Below are 19,076 nucleotides of genomic sequence, written 5' to 3' on the forward strand. Positions count from 1 at the left end.
GATTAATTTCTCTCTCTTTTTTTCAGCTTCCTCTTTTGCTATAACTATATCTTATAATTCACCTATTCTTCTCTCTGCCTCATCAATCTTTGAGGTGGCTGCCTCCAGTTTGTTATTTACCTCACCTATAGCCTTTTTTAACTCATTATATTGCCTAGTCATTGGATCAGTTGATTCTTTGATGCTTTTCTCAATGCCAGCGATTAATTTTATGACAAGTTTTTTAAATTCTTGATCCAGTATGTTGTCTAGATCTGTCTTAAGCGGTTCTGTGGCTGTGATTTCCTCTTGGAGGTTCTTCAGGGGAGAGTTCCTTCATTTTGTCATTTTTGCTAGTTTTCTGTCTCTTGTCACCTTTAGAAAGCTCATTGTGTGCTGTGCACCTATTAATATTTCTCTGTTAAAGGAGGCTTATTGACTGTCCAGTGCCTGTCATTTCAGGAAATATTCTTTTAATGGTGTCTCTCAGTTTCTCTTGTTGTGCCTTTGAATCTTTTATTTCCCTACTCAACAATATTTGTGACTCGCTGTCATGCACACTTTGGCTTGTTCCTTGGTATAGCCCTAAGAAGGAAAACAGACAGACACACACAGAGGGAACAGTAACACACAAACGCACAGACAAATCAAACAAACAAACACATTAACAGGGGGAAAGAAAATAAAGAGAATGGAGAGGAAAGAGATGATAAGTGGAGAAGAAGAAAAGAAAAAGAAAAAGAAAAAAAAAGAAAAAATAAATAAAGGGGGTCAGAGACAACAAAGTACAGTGGACAGTCTAAAAGTGTTTGACCAGTTGAGGGGAGAGGTAGGGATGAGATATAGGAGAATATATTTAGGTATCCTGCAGGTTCTCTTCCTTCTGGAGTCTGTATTTTCTCCTTCCGCTCTTGCAGATGAGAGTAATATCCTTCTCAGTTTGATTGATGGGGCAGACAAAGTTTACAGAGCTCCCTTCCTCTCTGCCATCTTGGCTCCTCCCTAGTAGAAGTTTTTAAATTAGAGAATTACAAATATATTAATTTGTCAAAGTTTTCTTCTCAGATAGCTGAAAGCCCTATATAGCCAGCATTATTTCTCAGTCATGTGAGAGTCTATTTTCTTCCTTTCTTTATGCTTCAAGTGGTTCCAGAAGTACTATGCAGTAATGTAGTACACCTAAATGATACCTAACAACTGCAAAATGTACTGCAGTATTACTTCATGTTACTCTTAAAATTTGTCTATATAAAGGTTGAGTGTTACTTTCCTGAAAGGTAAGAATTTTTTTTTAATTTTCAAAAATATTTTATTTATTTTTGAAAAAGAGAGAGAGAGACAGCATGAGTAGGGGAGGGTCATAGAAACAGGGAGATACAGAATCCAAAGACAGGCTCTAGGCTCTGAGCTAACTGTCAGCACAGACCTGATGCGGGGCTCAAACCCATGAACCATGAGATCATGACCTGAGCTGAAGTCAGAGGCTTAACTGACTGAGCCACCAAGGCGCCCCAAGAATTCTTTATATTGCCAACACTGTTACAGTTTTATTTGTCTGAAATCATTCAAAAAGATTTAATTGAATTTTCAAAAGCTTAAGGGGTCAGTTTTATTTACATAATTTTCATTTTAAAATTGTGATATATCTCAACTAAAATTCTTTGTTTTTATAATTTCAAATATGTAAGCAGCAAAACAATTTTTAAAATATATACCTAAAAATGAATTTTGCATTGATACAGTTGAATATTTATAATTAAAATTTTATGTAAATTTATTCAAACATAAATCATCTTCAAATATTTGTATTATCGTTAAATGAACCCAAATGTGAAAAATATTACTGCATAATTAGTAATTTTGATTAATTAATTTTGATATATATATTTAATCAACAGTGTTTATTGAACTCCTAGTATAATCCAGGAATATTTCAAAGTATTGATATGAATACTACCAGCCTTTTATTTTCAGGTCAATCTTTTTTTACTGTAAATTTTACTATGACTCTTAGTTCACTCTTTTGCTAACAAAGTATTGCTTTAGTCATTGTGGCACATAAAACAGATGTAGAAAAATCAATGGGGTCCTAAAAGTAAATAGTGCCTCTCAATTTAGCTACCATACCTACATGAAACCATCCCCATAGCACAAGATTAAAAGATCATGAAGCAAGTCAGTCTTAAATATACGTTGGTACCCTTTAGAACACAAAGAAAAGACACAGAAGGCTTGAAACACCACGATTACTTTTTACATGTCACTCCTTCCCAATTTACATTTATAGTTTTCTGATAGTCTAAAATGAAATAATTTACTTATTTCAAATTGTGTTTTAATAGAACTATTCCCCAGTATATTGTATGTCCTTGGGGAGATGAACCAGTTGTGAAAAATAACTACTAATACAGTCTATTTAATGTTTCCATGCTAACATTTTCAGAATTTTATCTCACTAATACTATTTGGATTCTATATTTGGACATCATTACAGTGACTTTAACAACGCATCTCATTTGTACTAGTAGAACTAAATTGGTCCATTAAGGAGATGCTAACTTTACTACAGTAAATAAGCAGTATTAACTACCAAGGACGAATATAATTGTCTCTAAGTGTTTTGAAGAGATTTTATAGGTGACCTTACTCCTTAACAGTGCCCAGAGTTTCTCTAGATTTCTGAGCCAATGTTTGGGTTCCATATTCTTTCATTTTTATTTCATTTGTCTAACTGCGAAATCTGTGTATTTAATAAACATCACCATCAGTTTTGTTTCAGGTGTTCTTTGGATGAAGTAGAACACAGACTTAATCATTATTTCCTTTCTATACAAAATTTTATATAGGAAATAATTGGCCTAGACATAGAGGAAAACACAGATTTGATTTAAAGTATATTTTACAAATAGTTATTTTCTTTTATTTAAAATTTTTAATGTTTATTTTATGTTCAGAGAGAGAGAGAGAGAGATCACAAGTGGGAAAAGGCAGAGAGAAAGGGAAACACAGAATCAGAAACAGGCTCCAGGTTCTGAGCTATTAGCACAGAGCCTGACAAGGGGCCTAAACCCATGAACTGTGAGATCATGACCTGAGCTGAAGTCAGACACTTAACCTACTGAGCCACTCATGCGCCCCCACAATAGCTGTTTTTTTTAAGGGACACTTAATGATAAGTTTTGTGGAAAATCCCGACTTCTTCATCTTTTCAACATCCACTTAAATTTATAAAGAACATTTCTAACCTCATCAAAAATCTATTTGTTCACAGACTGCAAATCATTTAACTTACACTGACCCTCACCCAGTTTAGCTCTACAAAAGCATTTGTGTTATGGTTTTAAAGCTTGATCACCTGAGAGAGTAATGTAGTCTTGGCATAAATGTTGATATATATCACATATTACTCATATTCAAAGCAAGTAGTTACTGAAAGGGAAAATAGGGATGATTTGTTTGTGGTCAAAGAAAATACCATCCAAATGTTTACCTTACAAGAAAAATAGAGAAAGAAGGAAAGAAAAAGAAAAACCCTTAAGCTTATTAGGAACAAACAAACTTTCAGTTGTGTTCACATTATAAAATCTCGTAGCATAAAGTAGTCATAGCTGGTAATTTATTCTCATTTGCATTTACTTGTGTCAAAGTGGAAGTTCAGATTCTAAACATTTACTACAAATTTATTTCAAAAGTCATGGTCATGAAGCCCTGTAACATTATAACTTCACTTCCATTTATATTGACAAATGCTCCCAATTGATCTGTAGACATCCTAATGATCACGTATCTACAATCCCAGACTTGTCAAGAAACTAAATTACACTATTAGGAGGTACTCATATACAAGAGGCCATATTTATAAATACACTTAAAATATTGTTTTGAAAACCAATACATAAAAGCTTAAACAGATAGAAACAATACATATAAATTATGATTATTTAATGTATCAAATATTCAGAATGGGATTGTGTGAAACGCTACATTGTCCTAAAGCAAAGGTTCTCAAATGTAGATTGAGATCTACAAATCATCTGGAAGGCTTGTTAATACACAGACCCTGGGTCCCACGTGCACTTTCTAATTCTTTATGTCTTGTGTGGGACTCAAGTTCTTGCATTTCTAAGAAGTTCCCAGATAAAGCTGATGCTGCTTTTAGTAACCACCTTCTGAGGGCCATTGCTTCAAATTGTGATTCCATTTTCAAAACTTTGTTTTTACACACAACTTTACCTAGAATATAAACAATGGAAGGGAATTTATGGATAATCTAGCGTAGCATTCTAGACATACCCAGTAACAATTACCTTTTAGGGATTAGGAAACTGAGGCACAAGAATCAAGTGACTCAGTGAGTGCATAACTTCTGGCACTTAACACTGAAAATGAGTTGAAGATGTGCGAGAAGATTCATGACTTTATATGTTTTAAAAATGACAAGATTTAATAAAAGATATGGGATTCTGTGAGAAAAAAAGATAACTCAATGTGCCAGAGTGACCACAGATGATTAGAAAATGCATTCTAAATTCACATAAAAAATATCACTTGAAACCAAGTCAATTCCAGCTTTTACATAGTAAGGAGATTGGAAGTAGTCATCTCCACCCTTACTAAATAAAAGCTGAACAAAGGATTAACAATCTTTCTCCACCCATTAGAGAACTGAAGTCTCAATGCAAACCACTGCCTAGGACTCTGGAGACACATGCACAGGCCAAAAAAAAAAAAAAAAAAAAAAAAAGCCAAAACCAAAAAAAACCAGCCAAGATCAGCTGATTTGAACCAAAAGCCACTGAAGTCATACACTGACAGGGATACTTTAATGATGAGGATTGCAGACTAACAAGAGTGAAAAGGTTCTGGAGACCCCAGTCTTAGGGAGCCCTCACACTTTCATGGGTTTACTTCTAGGAACTCCCCCAGATTCTCAAGGTAAAGAACCAAGACAAATCAGAGGCAGAAAGATGGAAACAGTAACCTTTGGAAAGACACTCCGTATGTTTTCCTTAACAAATGCCTACTCTTTATTGTAAAAGATCTTATAAGAGCCTTTTCTCACATAGACTAAAGAACAATTATTCTGTCTATCATACTAACAATACCAGTTGCTGGAGAAAATGAGCTTAGTATTGGTGGAAATGCAAAATGACCCAGCCAATTTGGAACACAATATGTAATTTCTTACAAAAGTAAAGTAATCTTATCATACAGTCTCCTAATTATATTCCCAGGTATTCACTTAAATAATTTGAAAACTTATATATACACAAAACCTGTACAAGAATGTGTACAGAATCTTTACTCTTAAACACCATAATTAAAAGCAACGAGAATTTTCATCAATAGGAGAATGAAGAAACCTAGTGTGATATAGCTATACGATGGCATATTATTCAATAATAAGAAATATGAGCTACCAAGCTATGAAGACACAGATATACCTCAATACAGATTTCAAAATGTAAAAGACAGTCTTAGAAGTCTACAAACTATATGATTCCCATTATATGACATTCTGAAAAGGCAAAACTATAGAGACAATAAAAATGTATGGTTGCTGGAGGTCCTATGAAGGGAAGGGGGTTGATTAGGTGAAGCACAGGGGATTTCTAGGTGATGGAATTTATTTTATATGATACGGTAATGGTGGATACGTGATATCCATATATCAAAACCCATAACACTTTACAAGATATGCCTTAATAGGTGCAAATTTGTTAAAAATCAGTTAAGAGATGGGAGATGACAGGATGGAATGCAGAATATGACAAAGCAAGTCAACTGTATCACAAATGCATGAAACAGTGTCACTAAAGGGGATGGAGGGAAAGATGCATGCAGCCTTAGAGAAACTTTGGAAATGAGTGCAAACTGTGAAGGTAAAGGCAAAGGTGTGGTGGATAAGCATTGCATTGTGGTTGAAAAAACTGTTTATTGGATCCACAGGTTAATTCTGATACTGCTATGTATACCTACTGGAAATAAGCAACTGAGTAACGGACGGTAGGTTGTGAGACAGGTTTCTCAGTCTGCAGATAAGTAAGGGGAGGAGGCTAGAATGATTCATAGGTAATGAATTATAGTTGGAGACAGTATAATCTTACAGCTTCATTAGATACATATATACATACTTGAATATAGATTATTTATAGTTACATGTATATATACAGAGTACTATATATTTTGTTGCTATTTCAGCTAAAAGAGCTTGGAAATATCAACATTCCGGTAGCAGTATAGATACCAATGCACATATCTTGATTTTGAGTACTATTATTGGGAAAAAAAAGGACTGAGAGCTTCTTGGAGAAATGTCTGATTTTAGAAATAAAGTATAGACATATAGGACATAAAGCATACAAAATGAACTTGGAGCATCTTGCACTGCCAGAAATAACAGAAATGTTCAATAATAATAATAATAATAATAATAATAATAATAATAATAATAAAAGGGGCACCTGGGTGGATCAGTTGGTTAAGCATCCAGCTTCGGCTCAAGTCATGATCTCATGGTTAGTAGGTTTGAGCCCCGCATTGGGCTCTGTGCTGACAGCTAGCTCAGAGCCTGGAGCCTGCTTCAGGTTCTGTATCTCCCTCTCTCTCTGACCCTCCTCTGCTCACACTGTCTCTCTGTCTCTCAAAAATAAATTAAAAAAAACACAAAATAGAACAAATAATAATAATAAACACCTACATATATGGAATTATCTCCAGGAGCCAATTGGAACTCTAAATTGCCAAAAATGGAACAATTTAAACAATAAAGTAGTTTTGGATAATAACCCAAAGCATAGGAATTTCATGTGATATAAATAAATACTTTTATAAATAACTGGAAAAGACAAACCTCTCTTGTAGAATAATTCCATGTAATTTATGTGAATACTCCATCCTCCTTAAGCGTGAGCAGTGTGTGGTGGCTTTCTTTCAAAGAGTACAATATAGAATCATGGTAGGGGGAAAGGTGACTTTGCAGTAGAGTGGAGAGACCTGGCAAACACTACGCCAACCAAGCAGTCAAGGTCAACATCAACAATGATAAATCATACGGATAGTATATACTCTTTATATAATGGGAAGAAATGGCACAATACAGCTATAGTCTTCTTCCCAATAAATCATAACCTCAGTTTGATTATGAGAAAAACAGAAAAACAGCAAACAAATTTCAACAGAGGGCATCCTGCAAAATCCTACAAAATCACATGCAGAAATAAGAAATTCTAAGAAACTCACAAGCATGAAAAGCCTAAGGAAACATAACCAGTGATGTAATGTTGTACTTTGGAATAGAAAAAAGACTTTAGATAAAAACTAAGGAAATCTGAATAAAGTATATAGCAGTAGTGTATCAATATTGGTTATTAAATGCAATGAACATACCATCCTAACGTAAGATAGTCATTATAGGGAAACTCAGTGAAGGAGTATATGTGAATTCTTTGTGCCACCTTCTGATTTTGTCTGCAATTTTGAAACTATTTAAAAATAAAGTCTAGAGGTGCTTGGGTGGCTGAGTCAGTTAAGCGTCCAACTTTGGTTCAGGTCATGATTTCATGATTTGTGAGTTTCAGTCCTGCATTGGGCTCTGTGCTGACAGCTCACAGCCTGGAGTTTGCTTTGGATTCTGTGTCTCCCTCTCTTTCTGCCCCTCCCTGCTTGCACTCTGTCTCTCAAAAATTACTAAACATTAAAAAAAAATTTTAATAAAACCTATTAAAAACAGTTGAAGCCTTTATTAAACAGTTACATTACATAAAAGATGCATTTACATATGTGAAAAGTCTTATTATTCATGTGCATTTTAGATCAAAATCAAAAATTACTATTTCCCTAGATGCCTGCCATAAATGATAGCAAAATCTACACCCAGATTCTTTAATGCAGCTTTAAATTCTCCTTTGTGTGGAATGAATGGCTAATAGCTTTGCATTGTGTGTCTCTGAGTTTTAAAATTTTTTTCTTCTTCATACCTAAGTCCTCTAACCCTTTTAGAAGCTAAATTTTGTCATTCTAATATGACTGTAATTGCTGTATGCTACTCTACTCCTTATCCAACAATATCGCCTCAGGGAAAGAAAGAGATAAGTGCCCTATTGAGTTTAAATAGATTTATTCTGCAGATTTGCCAAACTACATTTTATTTAAAAAAAAAAAAAAACAACCCTGTAAAATAAATCTGAATCTGTTTCAGTTGCTTCATTTTTCTGATGGTGAGATTTTTGAATGTGATTTGTGTGTGTGTCCTGTATGAGACATCCAAGAAAAACAAATCAACTTTTGGGAAGCACTATATTCGTCTATCTGATTGTACTGGAAAGTTTATTTAATTTGGCAGCAGCTCTGCAATGCTTTCCCAGGAACGAACTGTGATATCCATGAGAAGAACAGTTGTGTGACGGTCCGTAGCACCTTCTTGTCTAAAGAAGTGAACCACACATTTTAATAGCACATGGGTTGCGATCATTCACCTTTTATAATATATTATCTTAATTTTATCCACAAAGCAGATATATTTTATTTGAATAGTTGAAAATAGCATGAACAAGGACATGGAATCAATAGCATATATCTTTTTTCTTTTGTTTTTAAGTTGGCTAAGGTTTTCAGAAAAATCTAATTCAAAGCTTTCAAATTTAATTCCAAGGCACTTTCATCGAATTGAATCTTTAAAATGTATAGACAGCAAACTGTTCAGGTTGAGAGGGAGGGGAGGAGATGGAAACGAAAAATCCTTTCTTTTTGTTCCTAACCACTCCATCTCCTCTATCACAGAATCTTTGTGAAAATAAGAAATTGGACTTGGAATTCATGACAGATCCAGTCCCTTCATTTATCAATATGCCTTTAAAAGGATCCTTAAAAAAAAAAAAAAAAAGGTTTGAAGGGAGGAAGAAATTCTAAGCTGTTGCAGGACTTATTGATGGTCTTATGGTAGATGGCAGATGTAAACTTGATAAATATTCAGAAATATTTGCAGAGAATAGAGACCTTGTGTCCATGACTGCTTCTCTTTCCACTACACCACACATCTTCAATCATAATTATGATTATGAAGGAAAAAATGAAAAATTTATTTAAAATATATGATCTCATTTAAAGGAATTTAATTGCATAGATACATTTGGGAAGGTAATTTTTCAATTCAAAATCTCAAATTGTTCAATTATTTTAAACTTCCCAAATCTCAACTAATATCACAATGCCTTTGTCACTTTACCAAATCTTTGTGTCAGACCCACCTATTCTGTTATTCAACATTGTTCTTACATCAAAAACTTATATCAATGTCTTTTTACAGTTCAGTAAATTTATTTTGAAAGAAACATGTATTCAATACCAATTGTCATTAATAGAAGTTAACTGTCAAAATAAAAATCATTGAAATTAAGAAAATTCTCTCTAGAAATTATCATCTGTCAAAAGCTGCCCTTGCTTTGTGAAAAGCCAAATCAATATAGTCATCATTCAAGATTTTTTAAAGCAACTTTGAACCAAGCTGAAATTTCATTTTGGGTGATTGAAATAGAAGATAGAGATAGAAGATAGAGTGAGCTTTCTAAGGTATAACTTGCTAATTTTCTTTCCAATCTTCGGTTTTTCCACTTTTTTCAACTCCTCTAATACTCTAGCCACATGCTGTTCCCTGAAAACATGGATCCTCATTTCATCTTCTTCCAGGAAGAATGACACTTCCTTTAGTCTGAAGCTATTCTCCTCCTCCTCCTCCTAGTTCTTAACATTTATTTATTTTTGAGAGACAGAGACAGAGTGCAAGCAGGGGAAGGGCAGAGAGAGAGAAAGACAGAATCCTAAGCAGGTGCCAGGCTCTGAGCTGTCAGCACAGAGCCTGATGTGGGGCTTAAACTCATCAACTGTGAGATCATGACCTGAGCTGAAGTCAGATGCTTAACCAACTGAGATAGATGCTAAGGTGCGGCTGAAACTGATTCTTTACTTTACACAGAGAACAAAATTGCAGTTGAATCATGTCATTGACTTAGTTTCATAAAATATATTTTTTCCTGAGTTTAAAGCAATTTATATTTACTGTGAAAAACAGAAAAAGCCCTAATAATATGATTTTTAAAAAATATCTCAGGGCATTTGGGTGGCTCAGTCAGTTAAGAATCTGACTCTTGTATTTCATTCAGGTCATGATCTTGCAGTTCATGGGTTCAAGCCCTGCATCAGGCCTGCACTGATGGTGCAAAGCCTTCTTGGGATTCTCTGAAGTTCATGCTGTCAGTGCAGAACCTTTTGAGATTCTCTCTCTTCCTCTCTCTCTGTCCCTTCCCCATTCTCTCCCTCTACCTCTGAAAATAAGTAAAACTTAAAAATTAAAAATTATCCTACACAAATATTGTTTCAAGTTTTTAATGCAGCACCCCTGTGTATGTACAAAAGTTCACACGTGTCTTTTACATAATGTGATCCTATGTACTTTAGCATTTAACCTAAAACATGAAGTGAACATGTTTCTATATCATTATTTTGCACTTATTTACTTATTTTTGATGAATGAATGAATGTGCAAATAAATACATTAAAAAATTCATGATCCTGTACTTTGATATCTTTTAGAATGAATGGCAATCATTGATCCAGGGACAAATAAATTTGTCAATAACTACTTCTATTGCTATGATCAGATCTTTTAAATTTTTGTTACCTCAGATGGTGTGTAAAATGAAGGTGGTGGATATGTAATCTTGAGGCCTGAAGGGAATGAGATGGCCAATAAAGGTTCCTGGTGGCAAGCAATAGAAAACAGTTCTATAATTAAGCAGAAACTTAATTTTAGTTGGAATGATACCGAGAAGCTCTGAGAATTCATGAGACTGGAGTTGTCTAGAAAAATGGGCCAGGACTAATGAAACTTGTTAGCAAGAATTGTAGTTAAGATCACACAACTGAAATTGTATGTTCAGAATCCATTCTAACCACTGTCACTGTCACTGGATTCTTGCTGCCCCTGGACTCTCTCCGTACTGCCATTGTGAGCAATTGCCCTATTTTGATAGTATCTTTGTGTTAGCCCAACAGAATTGTATGTCATGGAGAGAACATATGATTGGCCAAGCTTGTATGTCCACACTTAAGAACCAGGAAAATGGAATGTAGTACATTCATGTAATGGAATACTACTCAGCAATGAAAAGAAAGGGACAAGAAAAAAGAGAAGAAAAAAATAGGAAAAAAAAGGAATAAATACTAATATACAAGAAACACAGATGAAACTGTAAAGTTTTACCTACCCCTGCTAGGTAAAAGAAGCCAGATACAAGACAATACATACTATGTGGTATATTTTTATCTGATGTTCAAGAACAGGTAAAGTTAATCTGTTAGCACTAGAAATCAAGGCCATGGTTGCCTATGAGAGGAAAATATTGACTGGAAGGGGTCATAAAGAAAGTGTGGCATTATGGATATATTCTATATTTTGTTGTGGTGGTAGTTATAAATACGAGTAGTTATTAGGAACAACAACAGCAACAACAAAACTTGATGGGTGTTCAATTTTTTACCCAGTTGTTTTTCACACTTTACATTATTATTTTATCCTGATATGACATATTTACCAATACCAAGAGGGTTGAACTGGAGACTTATTGCAAAGCACTACTAAATTCTTTAATTTCCAAAGAACTTGACGTAGTTCTTTTGATCCCATTTAAATATTCACAGTTATTCATCTCCACAATGTAGGAGAAGTGAGGGCTGTGGATTCTGCCTCAGACTATCTGGGTTAGAACTCAAGCTCTGCTACTGATCAACTGTTCAACGTGGCTGAGTGTCTTAACTTTTTAGTCCAGGTTCTTCGTTCACAAAAAAAGGCAATAATAATAGTACCTACCTTTTATAATAACGTTAATGCCTGAAATGTGGTAACTGCTCAATGTGTATTAGCTATTATTATTTGAAAATCATCAAATTCTAAAATATCTTTGACCCTTTTTATATTGCCATTTGATCTGACCATAAAAATGTAAAGACAATTAATGAATTTATGAGGGGTAAGTCTTTGTAAATCTCTTTCAAATAAAGAGCCCAAGGTAAAAGCTGATTTTAGAAGAACAGCTTTTGACCTCGGCCTGAATTTCCTTTTAGAATCAATTCTCAAAGGGTGCTGTTGGGAAGAACTATCCAGGAAATATTGACTGGTATTTTGGAGAGATTCTGTAATTGAATGCATTTTAGCAGGGCAGAGAACGTTTACTTGTTAAATAAGAAGTGTATTTACTCATTAGCAGGCATTTTGATCAACATACATAATAAGCACCTTATTTGAAATTAGAGATTTGAGTTTTAAATATAAAAAAGGAAGAATAAAGGCACTGACATTTCATTTTCGGCTGATGAGTAAAAGGAAATTTTTAACAAACAGCATTTTCTATAAATGCAATCCAAAAGAAAATTTAAAATTAAAGCTGTAGTTAAAAACCCTAGAGCAGCTAAAACTTGTCATTAGAACTTTCTTCCTTTCTTGAGTTATTCTAGTTTTTCTCACCAGTGATTTTACTTCCTCTCTCCCATCCTCGTGTATGTATCCTTCCTCACCTAGACACCTTATGCATTTATAGTGTAGTCCACTGTGTTCTTCCCCTTAGGGGAAGTGTGATTCTGAGTGGTCCCTGACTCCATAGAGTGATTTTGTATAATATATTCTGGTTTTGTTAATATGCGGTGTGTGACCTTGGACAACTTAACATCTCTGTATTCCAGTTTTTGTGTCTGTAAAGCTGGGCATTCAATAGTATCTCCTCCTAGATTTACCGCCATAATGAAGTGAATTCATATATGCGAAGTGCTTAGAACAGAGTAAACATTGTAAGGGTGTTAGTCATCTCATCAGAGATGAGATTATTTGCACTACAAGTAATAAGTATTATTATTATTATAAAGACTCCGATGAGTATTTATGTTTCATGGGAGAATGTCATGGAAGAGACCTTACAGGATTTGATGGATAGAATCTGGATTTAAGCACAATATTTGGTAGGCATTGACCTGCCACAGAATCCCTCAACTCTTACCACCTACTCCATCCATTCATGAAGCCAAACCTTTACATAATAAATGTGTTCTTTATTTTGCATACAATGGATAGGATAAAAGAAGTGATATTTATAGCCCTGGATCAGTAAAATCAACTATCACCATTTGTTACTCCGTTCAGGTTACCTCAAAGAATATTTAAAAAATTCATATTTTAGATGTCTTTCAATCTTGTGTATTCAGAAGCCATAGGGAGGCCATAAGATTAAGTCAAAAGTGCTATTGTATAATATTTAAATTTCCTTTTATTCTATTTTATTTTATCCCATTATATAGACTATACAAATAGTGGTAAATTTTGAGGCAAATGAAGATTAATTTATATTCATTAGGAAAAGGGTATATTCACATGTTTTGAGCACCTACTTTATTTAAAACATTATGATAACAGCAAAAGTATCATCCAAAGTAGTCATCACTTTTGATCAGTAGGTAAAAAATTGCAGGAGTAGGATGAATGTTTGGGATGTTTAATGGTCAAGGATAGGAGATGGCAATTAACAGAAGAATCATGGCTTCCCCTCTATTCAGGACCAGTGATGTTTTAAGGCCAGCCATTGAAAACCCAGAAGTAAAGTCTTCATTATGAGATAAATGGCCCTTATTTTGTGGCATCTGACTTTTAATACTGTAGTATCACAGATTAAAAACACACAAATGGACAAGCAAACACAAACTTACCTCTCATCCTCCCTGCCTCTCTAGTCTGGTCAGCCCAGTATGATCCTTCCCAGACACCATACTTTATAATACACCTACCTCCAGTTTTTTCAAGTTAAGTGTAGGATCCTCAGACAAGACCATATAGACACATTTTCAGGTTTCAAAATATGAAAGTGTCTTCATGATCAGCAGATTTATCCTATTCACCTCTCCAATTCTCCTAAGACTATTGACTGTATCTCTGTCTCTCTGTCTCTCTCTCCTGATCCAAAAATTGCCACAATGGATAGCCTCTGTTATAACAGGCTCCAATTTCATGTTTGACATTCATTTGTTCACTCATAGTCATTCATTACTTTCTTAAAGATTTATTGAAAGCCTACTTTATACCAGGTATTGTTCTAAAAGAATATGACAAAAGTCTGAGTTACTAGCCTTTAATAATGTGTATGTGAGAGAGAGAGAGAGAGAGAGAGAGAGAGAGAGAGAGAGAGAGAAGGAAGGAAGGAAGGAAGGAAGGAAGGAAGGAAGGAAGGAAGGAAAGAAAAAGAAAGAAAGAAAGAAAGAAAGAAAGAAAGAAAGAAAGAAAGAAAGAAAGAAAGAGAGAGAAAGAAAGAGAAAGAAAGAAAGAGAAAGAAAGAAAGAAGAAAGAAAGAAAGAAAGAAAGAAAGAAAGAAAGAAAGAAAGAAAGAAAGAAAAAGAAAGAAAGAAGGAAAGAAAGAAGAAGGAAAGATGTTGAGTTTGTTTTTGGGGGGGCTGGAACAAACTTAGTAGGATTAGACATATGAGAGAATGCAGGGTGGTGTGAGATGGTAGAAGTAATGGGTAAAGAATCTTAGGGGTCAGTTTCAGATTTAATAAAGTAAGAAATCTTGGAAGCAACTGTCAAACTAGTTCATAGGCATCTACTATACAGGGCAAAGATGCCGTAAGACAGATAATATAGATATGATGAAAACATTCTAAAAATTAGAAGGTGGGGGACTTTGGGAGGTTTGAGGGCAGAGCCCTCATGAAGGGAATTAGTGCTCTTATAAAAGAGCCCAGAGAGCTCCTGCTCCCCTTCCTCCCTGTGAGGATACAAGGAGTCTGCAATCCAGGACTCTCATGCACCCACACTGATGACCTGATCTCAGACTTACGCCTCCAGAACTGTGAGACATAAATTTGTTTACAATCCCCCCAACTTGTGGTATTTTGCTGTAGCATCCCTGACAGACTAGACATATGATAAAGTTTTTGTCCTCATATTTTCCTTTTTCCCTTTAAACAGAGTACAGGTAAAAGAATGAGATATAGAATTTTAAAAAAGCACATGAACATTTGGTATTTTTTTCCCAAAAGTTTAGGTCTTCCATATTAAAAGGTCATACATGGAGGGGTTTAGACACAGACAATATGTTGCAAAAAAACATTAAAGGAGAAGAGTTTTGCTTTGTCTGGAGTGAGATTCTTAGGGTTAAAATGGCAATTCGTGTTCTGTGCATATTTATCAGTGTCAGAATTCCAGAGCAGAGTATGATGAATCTGGAGAGATGAAGTCACAGGCTTCCTAAAAGCTTACTAGGCAGTAACCAAAGCGAAAAAAAATGCAAAAATATTTTGAGCCTCAAGCAGAGTGGAGAATTAACAGCAACACCAAAATATAGTGGGGAGGTGCCTCAACAGGTTGCTACTGAGTCCATAGTAATTTCCATCAGGTCCCTTAAAACTTGGACATAAAAGCACATGATTTGAGAAAAAGCTTATTAGTATTTCTCTCCCAGGCAATGTCTATGTCCCTCGTGTATAGGAATCAGAAGCAGAGACTGTACAGAGCAGCAGAGAACCACTGGACACGACGGTCATGTGAACGAACAGGTAATATAGACACCTCAGAGGAAATGGGGACTCATGAACTGCTTTGCTACCTAGAGGGTATAGGGGCTAAGAATTGAAACATTATGGAAAGTACATAGACGTTTCTTGGGCTTTCGAGTTCAAAGGATGTAATTTATGTGTTAGATGTATAGAGCGGTACATAAATGTATGTTCCTAAGACGTTATGTTTCTAGAGAAGATATTCACCACACATAATTTTCCAAGCTTGGTTGATTAATTCACTAACAATTTTTTGGCCAGTTACTTTGTGCTAAACCCACTTCTGGGATCTGAGATACAGAACTAAATAAAGCAAATAGAAGAGGTCATTTCTATTGAACACGGAACACTTACCTTTGGATGGCGGTGCACACACCGTATGGAACATCTCCAAGAAACATCTCCATGGAAAACAAATTGAAGCAGGCTACTGTAAGTCAAGAAATTAAGACAAACTTATGGATTATACAATATCTACAATAGTATTCAAGGTAATGTCAATTTTGTCTTATTTGATAGAAAACTCTCATTTCGTAGACTGTGATTTTAAAATATTAGTATTTCTGTTTCTCAGTTAGGTACTTCTTTCCTTGTCTCTCTCTTTCTTTTTTCTCTCTCTCTTTCTGCCTTTCTCCCTTCCTATCTCTACCTCCCACTCTTTCTTTCTATGAAGACTTCCACAATGCTTTGAAATAAATACCTTTAATACTGTTATTTTGGGAAATACTAATGTAGAACAAAAGCTTAACTGGGAGAAATTGTTCTTATCCATTTGTTATAACAATAGTCATGTTGTTATATATCATGGCGCAAATTTCGTTTGAATGTGATTAGTATTTGACCATAGTGTTTGATCTAAATTTGAGTCACAGTTTGGCCATTAACATTGAATCGTTCTTTTGCTACTTCATAAATCAATAATCTCACATTTCACTTTAGACAGAATTGAAATCCAGTTTTTATTTTCTGTTCTTAATAAAACATCCCTTTCTAGTCAGGAATCTGAAAGGCTGCACAGCGCCAAATACCAAGAGCAATATTACAGCATAGAGGATGATCTTTCTTTTTTTTTTTTCATCCTTTGGAGGGGAAGCCACACAAAAGCACAGTGGGAGGGCCCTTTTCTGCATACACAGTGCTCAATCCTGGCAGCCTCCTATTTACAGTAAGTGATGAAGGACTGAAAAAAGGATCTTGCTGAGAGCACCTCCTTCGTGCTCACCTGATTGATTAACAGGAATGTGTTTGGCTTAATTGCTCACTAATAAAAGCAAAGTAGATGTCATTATACATTTTGCACTTTCTGATTAGTAATTGTCTCAAAAAAAATCAGAAAATAAAAGTTTTCTTCTCCCAAAGCATTGTCAATATGCTTCAGGTAGGTGAAATCTGATGACCAAGATATATTTAATCTAAAGGCAGATTAAATTTATTTTTCATATAGTATGCACATATGTGTGTATATAATTTTCTTCTATTGACCATTTTAGAAATTGAAAACTTGTTTCAAGTGGTTTTGCCTTCTCTCTCAAATGTAAGGTTCATAAAGGCAGAGACTAAATTGTATGTTTTTAGTGTATTCGTAAAATGTTAGCATAAGAGACCAGGCTCATAACTGCTTCTTCAAATAATCTGAATCCATCTCCCTGCCCCTACCCCCAGATCCCAGATCCTCAGTTTGTTGTGATGTTTTCTCTTCCTAAGAAAGGACAGTAAAGGCGTTTTTTGTTTGTTTGTTTGTTTGTTTTTGTTTTTGTTTTTTTTTGTCCTTTGGTCTGATAACAGAAGGGCCCTGATCCCCTTCTCCAGAGACATGGGACTGCCACGGGACCACGTGACAGCTGCTGCCGCCTGATGATGTTCCACTATTCCTCTGGAGGCAGAGACTGAAACGGCACTTACTTTTGCCTCTCAGACTCGAAAATGCTTCTCCGGAGTCCTCCAATTGGAGAGCCACACAGCCACTGGATTTTTCCACAACTTGAATTTAAATCTCTCTTTCCTAAACGTGTAGAAGTTTGACACTGTATTTACATACAATTCTGCACCAGTCTTTCCACTTCTAAATTCCTTTTTTTATGTTTTATTTATTTTTGAGAGACAGAGAGAGACAGCCTGAGCAGGGGAGGGTCAGAGAGAGAGGGAGACACAGAATCTGAAGCTGCTCCAGACTCTGAGCTGTCAGCACAGAGACCGACATGGGGCTTGAACCCACGCACCCGTGAGATCATGACCTGAGCCTCAGCCAGATGCTCAACTGACTGAGCCACCCAGGTGCCCCTCTTTCCACATTCTAAATTGAATGGCAGATTATTTATTTTTTTAGTGAAAGAGATAGAAAAGTATTTGGAAGAAATCAGATCTAGTGATATAAATTCATGTTTTCTATTTTGTGTTACCCAGTACTTTTCTTTTTTAATTTGAATTTTTATACGATAAGTTGTATATCTCCCAAATCTGTTTTCTTCCCTTACCTCCTTGCTTTTAGTCTTATATACCTGGAAAACTATTAGCTTTGTGAAAAAGGAGAATTATAGTTTTAAATGCATGTACTCTTTCATATTTTCATGTATTCATATTTAACTCTCTATTGAAGACGGGATCACAAATGTGACACAAACATAAAAGTTCTCTTTAATAAATATTAGTATGTTTAGAGATAATCCTGCTATATGTTCATTGAAGATAACTTTCAATGACATTAGATATTTCAGCAGGGTTTTGTGTTCAACACATTTGCTATCGGTTTAAAATAAGAGGTGGTGGAGGGCACTTAAGGGGAAGAGCACTGGGTGTTATATGGAAAACAATTTGACAATAAAATATTATGAAAAAAATAACATTTAACAATTACAAATTATAATATAAATTCAAGTATAATCGTGAAATAAAAACATATTATTGAAAATAAATCTTAATTTTGTGATCAAAGTAATCTCAGAAATATCACTTTGCTACCAGCATGTTTTTATTAAAACACACTAAATCAGCAGTGCTGAATGGACTCCCTGACCTAAAGAATGAAGCCAAATGGGTGGAAACTGCTAGAAGGGCTCAAGAGGAATAAAAAGAAGCAATAGCACAAGAAAGCCCCTGGCACAAAAGGAATGTAAAATGTTTTAATCGCTGATTCTTATGTGCAGAATCTTGTTATCTACAGAAACATAGAGATGAAAATTGGCTACTAGCAATTGGGACATTTACTGGAGTGTCAGCAAAGCATGCCACAGGTGCCAGAGGAAACAGGAATGAGCAAAAGATTATTGTTAATTACTCTTGCTAATTAGAAGATGCCTATGTTGTATTTCATATTTCACATAGGACCAACTTGGATCTCTGGTACCAATATTCTTGTCAACATCATTGTTGCCTCTTACACCTGCCTGGACAGAGGTAAGAAAATGTGTTTTTGTGGGAGGAAGGAGATCAAGAGACAGACTCTCCAGAGTGAATTTCCCCCTTGGAACTAAGTGGGAAACTTACATTTTGTGTGTAAATAAAAAACA

This window comes from Suricata suricatta, chromosome 5 (genome assembly GCF_006229205.1).
Source record: "Suricata suricatta isolate VVHF042 chromosome 5, meerkat_22Aug2017_6uvM2_HiC, whole genome shotgun sequence".
In the NCBI taxonomy this organism is placed as follows: domain Eukaryota; kingdom Metazoa; phylum Chordata; class Mammalia; order Carnivora; family Herpestidae; genus Suricata; species Suricata suricatta.